Source organism: Rhipicephalus sanguineus, chromosome 1 (assembly GCF_013339695.2).
Source record: "Rhipicephalus sanguineus isolate Rsan-2018 chromosome 1, BIME_Rsan_1.4, whole genome shotgun sequence".
Classification (NCBI taxonomy): Eukaryota; Metazoa; Arthropoda; class Arachnida; order Ixodida; family Ixodidae; genus Rhipicephalus; species Rhipicephalus sanguineus.
This window is the reverse complement of record NC_051176.1, coordinates 246050815-246066540: the sequence shown is the minus strand read 5'-3', so window position 1 is coordinate 246066540 and position 15726 is coordinate 246050815. Positions and strand designations below refer to the sequence as shown.

The 15726-nt window shown below is 49.3% G+C and overlaps 1 long non-coding RNA gene across 1 annotated transcript; it reads right to left on the bottom strand.

Annotated features, from left to right (window-relative positions):
- Positions 1-3034: 3034 nt before the first annotated feature.
- Positions 3035-3699, bottom strand: LOC119387911 (uncharacterized). Its single transcript, XR_007414439.1, has 3 exons — positions 3579-3699; positions 3273-3395; positions 3035-3076 (listed from the first exon to the last, which is right to left on the bottom strand). It is a non-coding gene; the product is annotated as an uncharacterized LOC119387911 (long non-coding RNA).
- Positions 3700-15726: the final 12027 nt, after the last annotated feature.

Sequence of the window (15726 nt, the reverse complement as noted above, 5' to 3'; positions counted from 1 at the left end):
TGGTGTGGCTCGTAATTGCGAGCTGCAGCCCCCAAAAATATCGGTCGACTGCCTAAAACTTGTTTCAGCAGTGCCCATCGGGAAAAAATGAAAGAAAAAAGCTTTCACTTGCTGTGAATGGGCCCGTTATTTACGCTAGCTCTCGCCTGGAAATTTATTCTATTCTTCACGGAGTCCTAAATAGCATCTCTGAAGCTCGGGATCAGAGCGAGTGAGCTCTACGATAACAGCCAACAAGCGTCGTCTTTTTTCTCGCCGATCGGGATGGCTTGCCAGATAGCAGCCTTGTCGAAGACATCCGCTTCCTGAACGATCGCGATCGCTTGCAAGATAACTCAAGCTCGTTATATCTACTGCTACCGCTTCTACAATTAATCATGCTTGTTACTTGACACGCAGCGATAACAAAAACACTATATCGGGCGCTAACGCACAGCACGCGCGAGAAGAATACAGAACTACACCGCGTAGTCACAGAACACCCTGACAATATTGCGCGATACGATGTGTCGTGGTTAACGGTTCACACCCTGACAACATTGCGCGATACGATGTGTCGTGGTTCACAGTTCCCGCATGCCACGCATTAGCCGGATTCTCTCCCACTCCACCGCTCCGAAGGCGAGGTGCGCCACTTCCTCGCAGCCGCAGCGGACGTTTCATTTGAAAAATGCGTTCACAAAATATCGAGCCCGCGCTACCTCGACTTTCGTTGCCTTTCAATAAAGTTACTGTGGATTTTCCCTGACGGGAGCACAATTTCCCTGAGTTTTCCCTGAGAATTTCCAGACTACCCAAAATCCCTGAGAATTCCCGGTTTTCCCGGTCGGTAGACACCCTGAAGAGACATGGTGTAGTCCACTAACGTGTCTTGTTGCTCCTCTGCCGGTATTTCGGGCGGTGAACCGGCCCCAGGGTCCGCCGCGAGCGAGTCCTCTCCACGCCTTAGTGCACATGGAATACGCCTGTTCAGCAAAAGGAATTCTTCACTGCGAAAACTTTTACACACTCGCGACACCAGACATGACAAGAAGATAAGCGTTACAGGTACGCTACGCATAGCAGTCTACGAAGCAGCCAAAATACCGAGTACGCACCACCGCAACCGAACTTATTAGAGACATGGTGTAGGTCACTAACTTGTCTTGTTGCTCCTCTGCCGGTATTTCGGGTGGTGAACCGGCCCCAGGGTCCGCCGCGAGCGAGTCCTCTCCACGCCTTCGTGCACATGGAACACGCCTGTTCAGCAAAAGCAATTCTTCACTACGAAAACCTTTACACACTCGCGACACCAGACATGACAAGAAGATAAACGTTACAGGGACGCTACGCATAGCAGTCTACGAAGCAGCCGAAATACCGAGTACGCACCACCGCAAGCGAACTTATTAGAGACATGGTGTAGGTCACTAACTTGTCTTGTTGCTCCTCTGCCGGTATTTCGGGTGGTGAACCGGCCCCAGGGTCCGCCGCGAGCGAGTCCTCTCCACGCCATAGTGCACATGGAACACGCCTGTTCAGCAAAAGCAATTCTTCACTGCGAAAACCTTTACACACTCGCGACACCAGACATGACAAGAAGATAAGCGTTACAGGGACGCTACGCATAGCAGTCTACGAAGCAGCCGAAATACCGAGTACGCACCACCGCAAGCGAACTTATTAGAGACATGGTGTAGGTCACTAACTTGTCTTGTTGCTCCTCTGCCGGTATTTCGAGTGGTGAACCGGCCCCAGGGTCCGCCGCGAGCGAGTCCTCTCCACGCCTTAGTGCACATGGAACACGCCTGTTCAGCAAAAGCAATTCTTCACTGCGAAAACTTTTACACATTCGCGACACCAGACATGACAAGAAGATAAGCGTTACAGGGACGCTACGCATAGCAGTCTACGAAGCAGCCGAAATACCGAGTACGCACCACCGCAAACGAACTTATTAGAGACATGGTGTAGGTCACTAACTTGTCTTGTTGCTCCTCTGCCGGCATTTCGAGTGGTGAACCGGCCCCAGGGTCCGCGGCGAGCGAGTCCTGTGTACGCCTTAGAGCACGTGGAACACGCCTGTTCACACGCATCTTGTCTCGGCTGTAGAACGGAACAACGAAAGCAATTCTTGAATGCGAAAACTTTGGCTCACTCGAGACACCAGACATGCAAAGGATATAAGCGTGACAGGGACGCTACGCGTAACAGAGTACGAAGCAGCCGACATACCGAGTACGCACCACCGCAAGCGGACTTATGAGAGACATGGTCTAAGCCACTAACTTCTCTTGTTGCTCCTCTTCCGGTATTTCGCGTGGTAAACAGGCCCCAGGGTCGGCCGCGAGTGAGTGCTGTCCACGCCTTAGTGCACGTGGAAAACGACTCTTCACAAGCCTCTTGCCTCGGCTGTATAACGTAACATCGAAAGCAACTCTTCAATGCGAAAACTTGACCCACTTCGCGACGCCAGACACTCAAAGGACATAAGCGTGAGGGTATAACCACGTGGCGCGATTTCAGGCGCGATTGACGCGTGGTTGGTCGGCGGCGCGCGTTTTTTTAACGAACGTTGTCGCAAAAGCGCGCCGCCGCCTCTTTCTATTCGGAGTGAGAAAAAAAAAAAAAAAAAAGAACCGCCTCGTGCGGTGCCCACTCATCGGCCAAGCAGAGTTTATGGTGCAGACGCGTATTTCGTTTCTTCCAATGCCGCCAGACGGAATTGACCTCCACGCATCACGGAGGAACCTTTTCAAGCTGACGTGCTCTTTTGACGGAATTCCAGCAACCGGGCAAACGCGGCGCGAAAACGCCGCTGCTTTCGTTTCGTGCGGGTGCACTTGCGACCGCGGCAACTCGAGCGTTCTCGGCGCGTCACGTTTTTCGCTCGCGAAAAGTGCGCCATACATTTCTGCCTTGACAGGGACAACACGTGTCGCAGTGGAAGAAGCAGTCGAAATACCGAGTAAGGCCCACTGCAAGTGAATTTATAAGAGACATGGTGTAGGCCACTAACTTGTTTTGTTGCTCCTCTTCCGGTATTGCGGGTGATGAACCGGTGCCAGGCTCCACCGCGAGAGAGTCCTGTCTACGCCTTAAAGCACGTGGAACACGCCTGTTCAACAAAAGCAATTCTTCAATGCGAAAACATTTACACACTCGCGACACTAGACATGCAAAGCACGTAAGCGTGACAGGGACGCTACCCATGACAGAGTACGAAGCAGCCGACACATCAAGTACGCACCACCGCAAACGAACTTATGAGAGACATGGTGTAGGCCACTAACTTCTCTTGTTGCTCCTTTGCCGGTATTTCGGGTGGTGAACCGGCCCCAGGGTCCACTGCGAGCGAGTCCTGTCCACGCCTTAGTGCATGTGGAACACGCCTGTTCAGACGCCTTTTGTCTCGGCTGTAGAACGGAACAACGAAAGGAATATTTCAATGCAAGAACTTTGACACACTCGCGAGACCAGACATACAAAAGACATAAGCGTGACAGGGGCGCTACGCGTAAAAGAGTACGAAGCGGCCGACATACCGAGTGCGCACCACCGCAAGCAAACTTATAAGAGACATGGTGTAGGCCACTAACCTTGCTTGCTGCTCCCCTGGCGGTATCTCAGGTGGTGAACCGGCTCCATTGGTCGCCGCGAACAAGTCGTGTCCATGCCGGAAGGCTCGTGTAGCACTCCTGTGCACATCCCTGTTGAAATTGCCATGGCTGTAGAACGGAATGAAAGGAATTCTTTAATGCAAGAACATCCACAAACCCGCAAGAGCCGGAATGCAAAGGCCGTAAGCATCACAGAGGCGCTAAGCCTAACACACGACAAAGCAGCCGACATACCGACTACGCACCACCGCAAGCGAACTTGTAAGAGACATGGTGTAGGCCACTAACTTGTCTTGTTGCTCCTCTGCTGGTATTTCGGGTGGTGAAGCGGCCCCAGGGTCCGCCGCAAGCGAGTTCTGTCCACGCCTTAGTGCCTGTGGAACACGCCTGCTCACACGCCTCTTGTCTCGGCTGCAGAACCGAACAATGAAAGTAATTCTTCAATGCAAAAATTCCCACAAACCCGCATGAGCAGGCATGCAAAGGCCGCAAGCGTCACAGAGACGAACTAATAAGAGGCAGGGTGTAAGCCACTAACCTCTCTTGCTGGCCCCCTGGTGGTATCTCGGTTGATGAACCGGCTCCACGGGCCTCTGCGAGCGAGTCGTGTCCATGCCCGAATGCTTGAGCAACACCCCTTCGCACATGCGTGTTGAAATCCTCACGGCTGTGGAACGGAATGAAAGGAATCCTTTAATGCAAAAATGCCCACCAACCGCAAGAGCAGGCATGCAAAGGCCGCAAGCGTCACAGAGACGAACTAATAAGAGGCAGGGTGTAAGCCACTAACCTCTCTTGCTGGCCCCCTGGTGGTATCTCGGTTGATGAACCGGCTCCACGGGCCTCTGCGAGCGAGTCGTGTCCATGCCCGAATGCTTGAGCAACACCCCTTCGCACATGCGTGTTGAAATCCTCACGGCTGTGGAACGGAATGAAAGGAATCCTTTAATGCAAAAATGCCCACCAATCGCAAGAGCAGGCATGCAAAGGCCGCAAGCGTCACAGAGACGAACTAATAAGAGGCAGGGTGTAAGCCACTAACCTCTCTCGCTGCCCCCCTGGTGGTATCTCGGTTGATGAACCGGCTCCACGGGCCTCTGCGAGCGAGTCGTGTCCATGCCCGAATGCTTGAGGAACACCCCTTCGCACATGCGTGTTGAAATCCTCGCGGCTGTGGAACGGAATGAAAGGAATCCTTTAATGCAAAAATGCCCACCAACCGCAAGAGCAGGCATGCAAAGGCCGCAAGCGTCACAGAGACGAACTAATAAGAGGCAGGGTGTAAGCCACTAACCTCTCTTGCTGCCCCCCTGGTGGTATCTCGGTTGATGAACCGGCTCCACGGGCCTCTGCGAGCGAGTCGTGTCCATGCCCGAATGCTTGAGGAACACCCCTTCGCACATGCGTGTTGAAATCCTCACGGCTGTGGAACGGAATGAAAGGAATCCTTTAATGCAAAAATGCCCACCAACCGCAAGAGCAGGCATGCAAAGGCCGCAAGCGTCACAGAGACGAACTAATAAGAGGCAGGGTGTAAGCCACTAACCTCTCTTGCTGCCCCCCTGGTGGTATCTCGGTTGATGAACCGGCTCCACGGGCCTCTGCGAGCGAGTCGTGTCCATGCCCGAATGCTTGAGGAACACCCCTTCGCACATGCGTGTTGAAATCCTCACGGCTGTGGAACGGAATGAAAGGAATCCTTTAATGCAAAAATGCCCACCAACCGCAAGAGCAGGCATGCAAAGGCCGCAAGCGTCACAGAGACGAACTAATAAGAGGCAGGGTGTAAGCCACTAACCTCTCTTGCGGCCCCCCTGGTGGTATCTCGGTTGATGGACCGGCTCCACGGGCCTCTGCGAGCGAGTCGTGTCCATGCCCGAATGCTTGAGGAACACCCCTTCGCACATGCGTGTTGAAATCCTCACGGCTGTGGAACGGAATGAAAGGAATCCTTTAATGCAAAAATGCCCACCAACCGCAAGAGCAGGCATGCAAAGGCCGCAAGCGTCACAGAGACGAACTAATAAGAGGCAGGGTGTAAGCCACTAACCTCTCTTGCTGCCCCCCTGGTGGTATCTCGGTTGATGAACCGGCTCCACGGGTCTCTGCGAGCGAGTCGTGTCCATGCCCGAATGCTTGAGGAACACCCCTTCGCACATGCGTGTTGAAATCCTCACGGCTGTGGAACGGAATGAAAGGAATCCTTTAATGCAAAAATGCCCACCAACCGCAAGAGCAGGCATGCAAAGGCCGCAAGCGTCACAGAGACGAACTAATAAGAGGCAGGGTGAAAGCCACTAACCTCTCTTGCTGCCCCCCTGGTGGTATCTCGGTTGATGAACCGGCTCCACGGGCCTCTGCGAGCGAGTCGTGTCCATGCCCGAATGCTTGAGGAACACCCCTTCGCACATGCGTGTTGAAATCCTCACGGCTGTGGAACGGAATGAAAGGAATCCTTTAATGCAAAAATGCCCACCAACCGCAAGAGCAGGCATGCAAAGGCCGCAAGCGTCACAGAGACGCCACGCGTGACGCGTGACACAGGACGACGCAGGACAGCAATGCAAACGAAGTAATCAGAAGCATGGTGTAAACCACTAACCTCTCTTGCTGCCTCCCTGGCGGTATCTCGGGTAGTGAACCGGCTTTAAGGGCCTCTGCGAGCGAGTCGTGTCCACGCCTGTATGCTTGTGGAACACTCCTTTGCACATGGCTGTTGAAATCCTGACGGCTGTGGAACGGAATGAGAGGAAATTTTAAATGCAAAAATGCCGAAAAACCCGCTAGGGCAGGTGTACAAAGGCCGCACACAGAGACGCCACGCGTAATACAGGACGGAACAGCCGACACTCGGACAAGACAGCACCGCAAATGAAGTAATGAGAGACATGGTGTAAGCCACTAACCTGCCTTGGTGCTCAGCTGCTGGTCTTTCGGGTGGTGAACCGCCTCCAAAGACGGCCGCGAACAAGTCGTATCCTTGCCTGAGTCTGAGTGGAACACTCCTTCTCACGTGCCTGTTGAAATCGACACCACTGTGGAACGGAACAACGAAAGCAATTCTTGAATGCGAAAACGTTCACAATCCCGAAACAGCAAGCATGCAAAGGCCGCAAGCGTCATAGAGACGAAGCAGCCGACACAAGACAGAACCGCGAGCGAACTAATAAGAGGCATGGTGTAAGCCACTAACCTCTCTTGCTGCCCCCCTGGTGGTACCTCGGGTGTTGAAGCGACTCCAGGGGCCTCTGCGAGCGAGTCGTGTCCGCGCCCGTATGCTTGTGGAACACTCCTTTGCACGTGCCTGTTGAAATTGTCACGGCTGTGGAACGGAATGCAAGGAATTGTTAAATGCAAAAAAAAAAAATCACAGCATATCTACGGGGTCAATGATGATGAGTGCGGCGAAGCTCCGGAGGGAATCATCGGTAAACCGTGAAACTCTTCCGTGAAAGTCGCCCAGTACATCATATAAAGAGTGTGAAACACCGTGTATATATTAAACATCAAACTGTTATTGTACTGTTGGTTTACGTGGTCCCTTCATTATCACCGCTTTGTGATCGGTGAAATGCAGGGAAAGTGTCCGCTCCCGAGCGAAAGAGAAAGCGCGCCAAGAGCGAGCGCGACTCCGAGCGAAAAAGAAAACGTGCCAAGAGCGACCGCGTTCCCCGCTCGCCCTGTGAGAATTAACGGCAAGGCTAGAGGGAAGACACGATGCGCGTAGCGTTCCTCTTCGCGTTCCACGACGCGAGGTCGGTAGCATGCCCAACGAAAGCCAACGGTACGCGATCGTGCAAGTGCTCTGGCTTCGCGAACAATGCACGGCATTCACTGCACATAAAGCGTCCGAAAACCAAGCATCATGCTCAAGGTGTGCTTTGCGTTTTTCGTAGAAATAATTTCTTTATCATGTACATCAAGACGAAAAGTTGAAAGCTCACTAAAGTATATCGCCAGCAAAGTATGTCTTTGAGTGTGATTAAATCAAGGAACACTACGGTGTCTTGTAAATTATGATATCTAGTGAATTGCTCATCTAGTGAGCAATTCATTAAACTAGAGCTGGCTACATACATACATACATACATACATACATACATACATACATACATACATACATACATACATACATACATACATACATACATACATACATACATACATACATACTACAGAGGAGGGAACGACCCACACCCTAAGGAGCTTCGCCCCTAAAACGCCCACAAACCGCAAGAACAGGCGTGCAAAGGCCGTAGGCGTGATAGAGACGCTACGCGTCGCAGAGGACGAAGCAGCCGATATTCGGAGAACGCACAATTCAACGGAGTAATAAGAGGCACGGTATAAGCCACTAACCTTTCTACGTGCTTCTTTGCCAGTATCTCGGCTGCTGTGCCGGCTCCAGGGGGTGCTGCGAGCGAGTCGTGTCCACGCCTTGATGCCTGTGGAACACACCTGTGCACATGCCTGTAGAAATCGTCACGGCTGTGGAAATGTTTACGGCAATCCCTGCAGATCCAGGTTGGCCGCCTCACGTACTTCGTTTTGCATGCCTTGAACCGCGCTGCTGCACGTCCTGTCGAAGAAGGCAGTAAACAACAGTGTCTGGGCAATGAGCCATGATAAGTGGTTGCCTGTATAGCGTCAAAAGAAGGCATTTCGTATCGTCTCCCGAGTATAATCGTTTCTTTGGCAGTATTATGGCGGCGTATATGCGACATTACAACAGCAGTGAAGTGATAACTTTTTGTGCACTTAGTTTACGGTTAATAACAAGTTCAAAAGAGCAGCGAGGCGTATTCAAGGACGTTTTCTTCGGTATTTCTTTCAATCGTTCAGCACGGACCAACAATTCTGGTACCAAACCCTATATTTTTCTGTAGAAAACAAAGAAAAAGAGATGCAAAAGACAAATTCAGGAGACCAGCGTTACACAACTTTCAACAAAGCACTGGTTTGAGAGAAACGTTTCAAAGCGCTGAAACAGTACGAACAGCACACACAAAAATGCATAGAAACATGCGATAAATACAGCTATTTAAAAACGGTGCCATCATGCTGATAATGCTAATGAGAGTTTTACATGCAATGCACGAGAGAAACGTTTAAAAGCGCTGAAACAGTACGAACAGCACACACAAAAATGCATAGAAAGGTGCGACAATCACAGTATTTAAAAACGGTGCCATCATGCTGATAATGCTAATGAGAGCTTTACATACAGTATACGCTATGATCACATGTGCGTTCTTTGACATGAAATTATCTTAGCAGGGAGCTAGTATGTGCCACATGAACAAAAATACAACTACATTATCTCAGCAGGAAGCTAGTATCTGCCACATGAACAAAAATGCACCAGTACACCACAAAGAGTTCTCGCTGTGCGGCGAAAAAGTTCTGGTAGACGGCTTGCGCACGAAGCAAAATTTTCTTCAGCTTGATTCATAATGGTCACTTCTTGAGCTCCTCTGTACCGATAGTTGGATTCCAGTGCGCTTGGCATCACAAACTGGAATAAAGATACAGACTGCTCGTATATAAAGAAAAAAAATCTATGCGAATACTGTTCGCTTGTTCACGAATATATTTATCTCGTTGGCGCCACCTGCAAAACAAAAAGAAACAAAGGAAAAATGCTCATTAAGTGTGCCGTGACATTGCCAAGCATTACATTGAAATGTAAGAAAACCCAGGCAGAAAGACGACGACTAAGAAAACAAAACAAAATGCTGTAATCGACAATTCTTTTTGTTAACCCAAGCAATTTGCGAAGCCAAAGACTAGATCAAGCGTGTTGGTCAAATCGTCCTAGCTATAGACATAATTTCATCGTAACACAATATTTGTGCTCAAAACAAAAAAAGTTCGGCTGAGCGATGTTCAGCTTTGCTCGTGCGGTCAGGCGCCGATGATGTAATGAAGTCCTTGAACGTGATGAATCAATGACTGACCACCTGCAAATCACTGACCACCTGCGAGGAAAACAAACGTTCGGTCATGCAACAATGAACACAGTGAAAGTAAAGAAGGAATACCGTTTGAAACTAACGCTACCTGTGGCACCGCTTAGAAAAATTTTATAATCGAACAGCAGGGCCTTTAGGATGACAAAGTACGGGCAGACACAATACAGTGAAACCTCGGTGATACAAATCTCATGGGACCACCAAAAATATTCGTATCATCCGAAACTCGTATCACCAGAAAGCATGGAAAATTAGCATGCGACAAAAGAAAGCTGGCATACATTTTCATTTATTGTTTTTCAGGGCCGCAGCAACATCAGGAAGAACCCTGAATGATTGTCAGTTAAGTTTTTAGATGTCGGCAATCATACCAGCACTCGTAAATATACGGCCCGTACGCGCGTATGTAATTAATGAACCAGGTGCGTTGTGACCCGCGACAGCAGTAGCCCCTTCGAACTTTTAGTAGGCTTTTTTACGTGGCACCGGAGTACTGCAGCGAAAGTAACAAAAGAAGCGCTTTGACGCGATTGATCAAGTCCACAAAATTACAGAACCACGATCCTGTGTTATGATTTTGTTAACGCGGAGGTGTTGGGCATGTTTTTTGGGGGAGATTTACGGCCGTGCCCGCACAAGTGCGACGTCGACGGTAGCGCATGTTGACGTTGTGAGGCCTGACTCCTTCGCCAAGACCGTCCTCGCCTACTTTCGGTCCTCGTCCACCTTTAGAAAAGTGTTTTCCTTACACCGTGATTCTGACGATTTGGCGGTGCGGCGCGCATGCCCACGCTTGCGTTTCCGCGCTCGCACGTGCTTGGCGCGTCTTCCGCGACAGCGCGGACAGCTTCTCTTCGTACCTGGGCGGTAGCGTACGTTCGTATCAAACGTCGCTGGGTGAAAATCGGTTCACAACAACCGTACTCCGTTACACTGCAGGCCAATGGGCCTTGGCCGGGACCAAGGAAAACTCGTATCACCCCGAAATTCGTATGAGCTGTGATCGTATCACCGAGGTTTCACTGTATGCCAAAGTTCGCGCTACAGCTTAGTGCCCCGACTTTCTATATCGTGCACGCTATAGGAATTATACGCTACAGATGGTGAGCGAGAAAGCATTAAGCGTTATTGACGTCACCCTCGATCCTTCTAGCGAAGCTCTCGTATGACTTGTGAACACTTGCCGTGTTGAAGCGTTTAACTGAAATCCTGGTACTCTGGACAATGCATCCGTGCGTTTGTACAGATGTCCGGTAGAACGAGGCACTAGAGGAGAGCAGTTTCATTGAAACAGTATTGGAAAATGACGGTATTTGAGTGCATGGCCGATAAATATCGCGTGTGTGTCAAGTCGTCAATGCGCAAGGCAGCGTCAACTCACGGGACGGCAGCCAAGTCGACAGCGAAGCGCAAACCTCCACTCACGCATCAGAACTTTGGTTAATATGGCCCCGTCCGGGTGACCGACCAGGTGTCGAGGCGTCTCCCCTCCTCCTCTTCCTCCTCCTGGACCTCCCGACGTGCCTTTTTTTTGTCTGAGAAACGTTGACTGTGACGTCTTGTCGCAAGAAGAGTTCCCGGTGATGGTCGAATAGCGGAAACTGTGCGTGGCACGCCGCTCAAACCTGGCGCAAGCTGCAAACCATCTAGCGTGTCATGAGAAAAGAAGACGTTAAAAAAAAATAAACGAGAACGAGGAGAGGAAAAAGCGGTAGGGGAAAAATAAGAACGGCAAGAAAAAGCTAAGCAAGGAGTTGAAGTAAGTAGAAGAAGAAGGAGAAAATAAGAGGAAGGAAAAGGCTAGGAGGAGGGGGAAGAAGCGGAAGGAGTTAAGGAAAGAGAGGGAGTACAAGAGGAAGATTAAAGCAATAGAAAAGAGAAAAGGGCAAAGGAAAAAAGCAGCAGCAGCAACGCAGAAGAGAAAGCAGAAAAAAGTAACAATGTAGAAGACGAAGAGGGAGAAGTAAAAATAAAAAAATTCTGGCAACTTCGCACTAGCGGTGCCAAGCCTGAAGGAAGAGCGGAGCTGGGCTGTCTTTCTTGTTTCCTTTTACTTTCCTCTCTCTCTTTCTTCCTCTCTTATCTCCTTATTTTTTCTTTGCCTTTTTTGCGTTTGTTCATGTCTATTTCTCTCTTTCTATCTTTGTGTATTTATTTCTCTTTCTCGCCCTTTCCGTCTTTCTCTATTTCTCGCTTCCTCTTTCTTTATACCTCTCTCTCTCTATTTCTCTTTCTACCTTTCTTCCCTTTCTTTCTTTCTCTCTTTCTCTTTCTATGTTGTGCTTTACTCTCTCTCCCCTCCTCCTTTCCCTCCTCACCATCACTTCCCTTTCCTACCCCCTTGCTATACTATACTATACAAGGCTATGCTATGCTCTGCTCGCGTGCCTGGATAGCCGAGTGGTTACGCTGCTTGTTGATTGGGTTAGTAGTTTTCTTTCAAATCGTCGCCAACACGTATCTTTTAACACTTCCCATTAGTTTGAAACACACGTATCTTCCGGAATGGCCCAGGGATCCGTGCTAGGGCCCTTACTTTTTGTATTGTATATCAACGATCTGCCAGGCGTAGTTTCCACTAAAATTCGTCTTTACGCTGATGACTGCGTTCTTTATCACGTAATCAATTCACCGGATGATCATCAAACACTCAGTGCTTCATTCTTAAACTCTTGCAGGTGGTGTCAAAATTGGCAGATGAACATTACTTTTCAAAAGACAGCTGCCATGTGTTTTAGCAGACAGAAAACCCCATCAACGTTTATTATTCGTTCAACAATTATGTAGTGCAGCGAGTCCCACAATATAAGTACCTCGGCCTCCTTTTCACCACAAACTTATCATGGTCTCATCAGATTACATAACTTGCAACAAAGCCCTGAAAAAATTCGGCTGTCTTAACAGTTCGTTACGTTTAGCCCCCCAAGGAAACAACGCTGCTAACATACAAAACCCTCGAAAGACCAATACTTGAGTAGGGCGCCACTGTATGATACCCCCATAAAATTGGTGACATAAAACGCATCGAATCCACCCAGGAAAAAGCCATTCGCTTCACTGACAGACGCTATGATTGTAATTTCTCACCATCATCCCATATAACGCAACTTGGTTTAACTTCTCTTTCTAAAAGACGCGACATGGAGTCTCTGAAACTTTTCCACTTTTTTTTTCAATTGGCCGCAATATTCATCGCACAACAACTGCATAACACCTGCCAAAACAACATCCACCAGAAACAGCCATGCACTCAACGTATCTGTGTTTCATCATCGCACAGACTTCTTCAAATACACTTTTTTCCCCCGATGTCTTGAAATGTGGAATACCATACCAGGTCACATTCGTTCCTTACAGAAAGATGAATTTTTGAAAACACTAAAAGAGGGTACACCCTAATCCTAGCTTCTTGCTTTACAATGTTTATATAATTATGCTTACGGTATTTTCGTATTTCTCTGACCTGTCATTGTTTGTGTTTACCTCACCTGTTTTCGGTTTTCTTTTTATTATTATTTACTGCTCTGTACCCACTCATGTGATAGCCCTGTAACAGGGCTGCAGTATGTGAAAATAAATAAATAAATAAATAAATAAATAAATAAATATTGCGTGGCAGAAGCGTACAATTTCACCTGGCGTCACACCATGTGAACTGCGTAACAGGTGGGTGGTTTAAAGCTTCCGACCCATTACAAAGTGCTTAGCTATAATTCGCCACAATCATCATCAGCCACAGCATCAACAAAGTGTGCAGCAAAGTGTGCAGCAAAGTGTGCAGCAAAGCATTGTATCGCCACAAGGGCGAAGGAACGAATGCTATAGCAACAAATTGTAATGTCACGCGAAGAGCGGCAAGCAGCTCGAAACTCGCAATGCGCTGCTCAAGCAGAAAGGACGCACGGAAAGAACGTACACAGGATGAGCGCGAATTAACAACTGTGACAGCTCGACAGTTAAACCGCGCTGCTCAAACACAAACAAGGACTCACGAAACGAAGGCACAAGTATATAAAGGATGAGCGCGAACTAACTGTCACAGCTGTAAGTTATTTGTGTGTGAGCAGCGCGCTGCTTTCGCAAAAACGGCCGCTGCAGTGAGCGCAGTGACCATCGTGCTCTCTGTAACTTCAACGCAAACTTGCGGTGAGAGCACAAGACGTACAAACCACCGCGATCACGAGATAAGCGCGCGCGCACGAGCGACCACACCCTGTGGAGGCGTGCGCGCATTGCAACGTGCGGGGCGACAACCTTTAAAGCGCGCGCTTCGAGCACTTCGCGCCATCTCGCTAGTGACAATGAAAACACGCTGAGGTGCCACCGATCTCTGAGTACCGCCAACGGTAAATGGTGTACATAAATAACTCGACGTTAGTATACTGAAGAGCGTGCCGTTTGTGGCCGAGTCGGTTCGCGCCGCGCGCTGCGGGGCGAGTGGTCGTAGGTTCGACTCTCAGCGACGGAACTTTTTATTCGTTTTTTCTTTGCCATCTATTAATGTATATTTTACAACGTCATATCCGTGACGGAAATACGTCAGTGGAGACGTGGTGAGATAGAGAGATAAAGAAAGAAACAGACGCAAAAAAAGAGATGAGAAGGAAAGAGAGGAAGAAAGAAAAAAATTGAAGATAAACAAGGAAGGCCGCCCAGCTCCGCTGTTCGTTCCAGCATTGCGCCACTAGTGCAAGCTGCGAAATTTCTTTTTCCAATTAAGCAAAAGAACAGGGCTTAATCTGAAAGCTTCGTTAAGCGAGAACAGAACACGACCCCGGTGAAAACCTGCAGCAACAAACAAGCACACGACGTCAGCGTTGCTCACTTGCAGAGCGCGAAGCATTCAACACTGGTATAGAACATAGCACCCCAACCGGGCAAATGAGAGACGGCCCACGCCACTGACCTGCACTCTGGTTTTCTCGGGTGGCTCACCTCCACGTGCGGGCGCCGCTACAAAGGCGTCAGGCCTTGCAGTTTGGTATAGTCTTGAGCACTGCTGCCGCACCTCCTGTAAATTTAGAGACAACAGCACGCAAGTTAGCAGTAAGCCATGATAACTGGCAGCCTGTAGCGCCAAAACAACGCATTGTATATCGTATCGTAGCCGCGTGAGTGCAGCCAGTGTGTCCACAACGTGATCCTCTTGGAATCATAACAAGATATAAAACGCACAAATTGTGCGCAATAGTGCGTGGCTTGTTTATTACGGCTCCTCGGGGTGGCGGTATAGTCGTACACGCTGGAGCCTGGAGCACAATGAAATAAATGAAACCAGGCGCCGCCGAGTAACACATTCTATTTGTGTTCTGCATTTGCTATACTCCCGAAGAGCAACATGTCTACGAGGAAAGACGAAGGGAACACCAACGGGAATGTCAACGGCGCCGGCGGGCGGACATTACCAGTGAAGATCGTGCACGAGGCGCCAAGCGAAAGCGGGAAGGCAGACAAGATGACGCGTGTCGCGAAGCGGAGAATGCGGTAAAATTTACGCGTGGCTTTAAGTGACTTAACGTCGTAAACACCAAGGGACAGCGGAGCTGAGGGGAAGCCTCGGCGATGGAGTGCAAAGTAATGCTCGGCGAGGCTCCACATTGCCTTCTCACGCCTGACTCCGCCCTACCACCTGCGCCGCTGCTTCTCATATACGCTCACCCCATCCTCTCCGCTTGACCACCTCTATGTTTGCAACTTCCACTCGTCTACACTAAACAGGTGGCCAGGTGGCCAGAGAATTGTTGGAGGCTTTTTGCATAAATAAGAAGGGTGCCCAATGTGTTAGTGTGCCTTCCTTGAACTTATATCGCAACGAATTGCACTTTTTAGACAAGTTTTGATAACTCAAATTAGGTTGTCATTCTGTTACTGTGATTGTCAATGTGACTCGCGCATGCGCGTGAAGCTACCTGGAATGCAATGTTCTTTCCAATAAAACAGTTGTTAGTTTGGCACCAGTCCTGTCATTTCTTGTCCTTGTTCCTTTGTGCCTCCAAATTTTTTGTCAGACTATACGTGGCTATGCTATGCTTTACCCTCTCCCCTCTTTCTTTCCATCCTCCTCACCGTCACTTCCCTTTCCCATCCATTGCCATACTATACTATACGTGGCTATGCTATGCTTTACCCTCTCCCCTCTTTCTTTCCATCCTCCT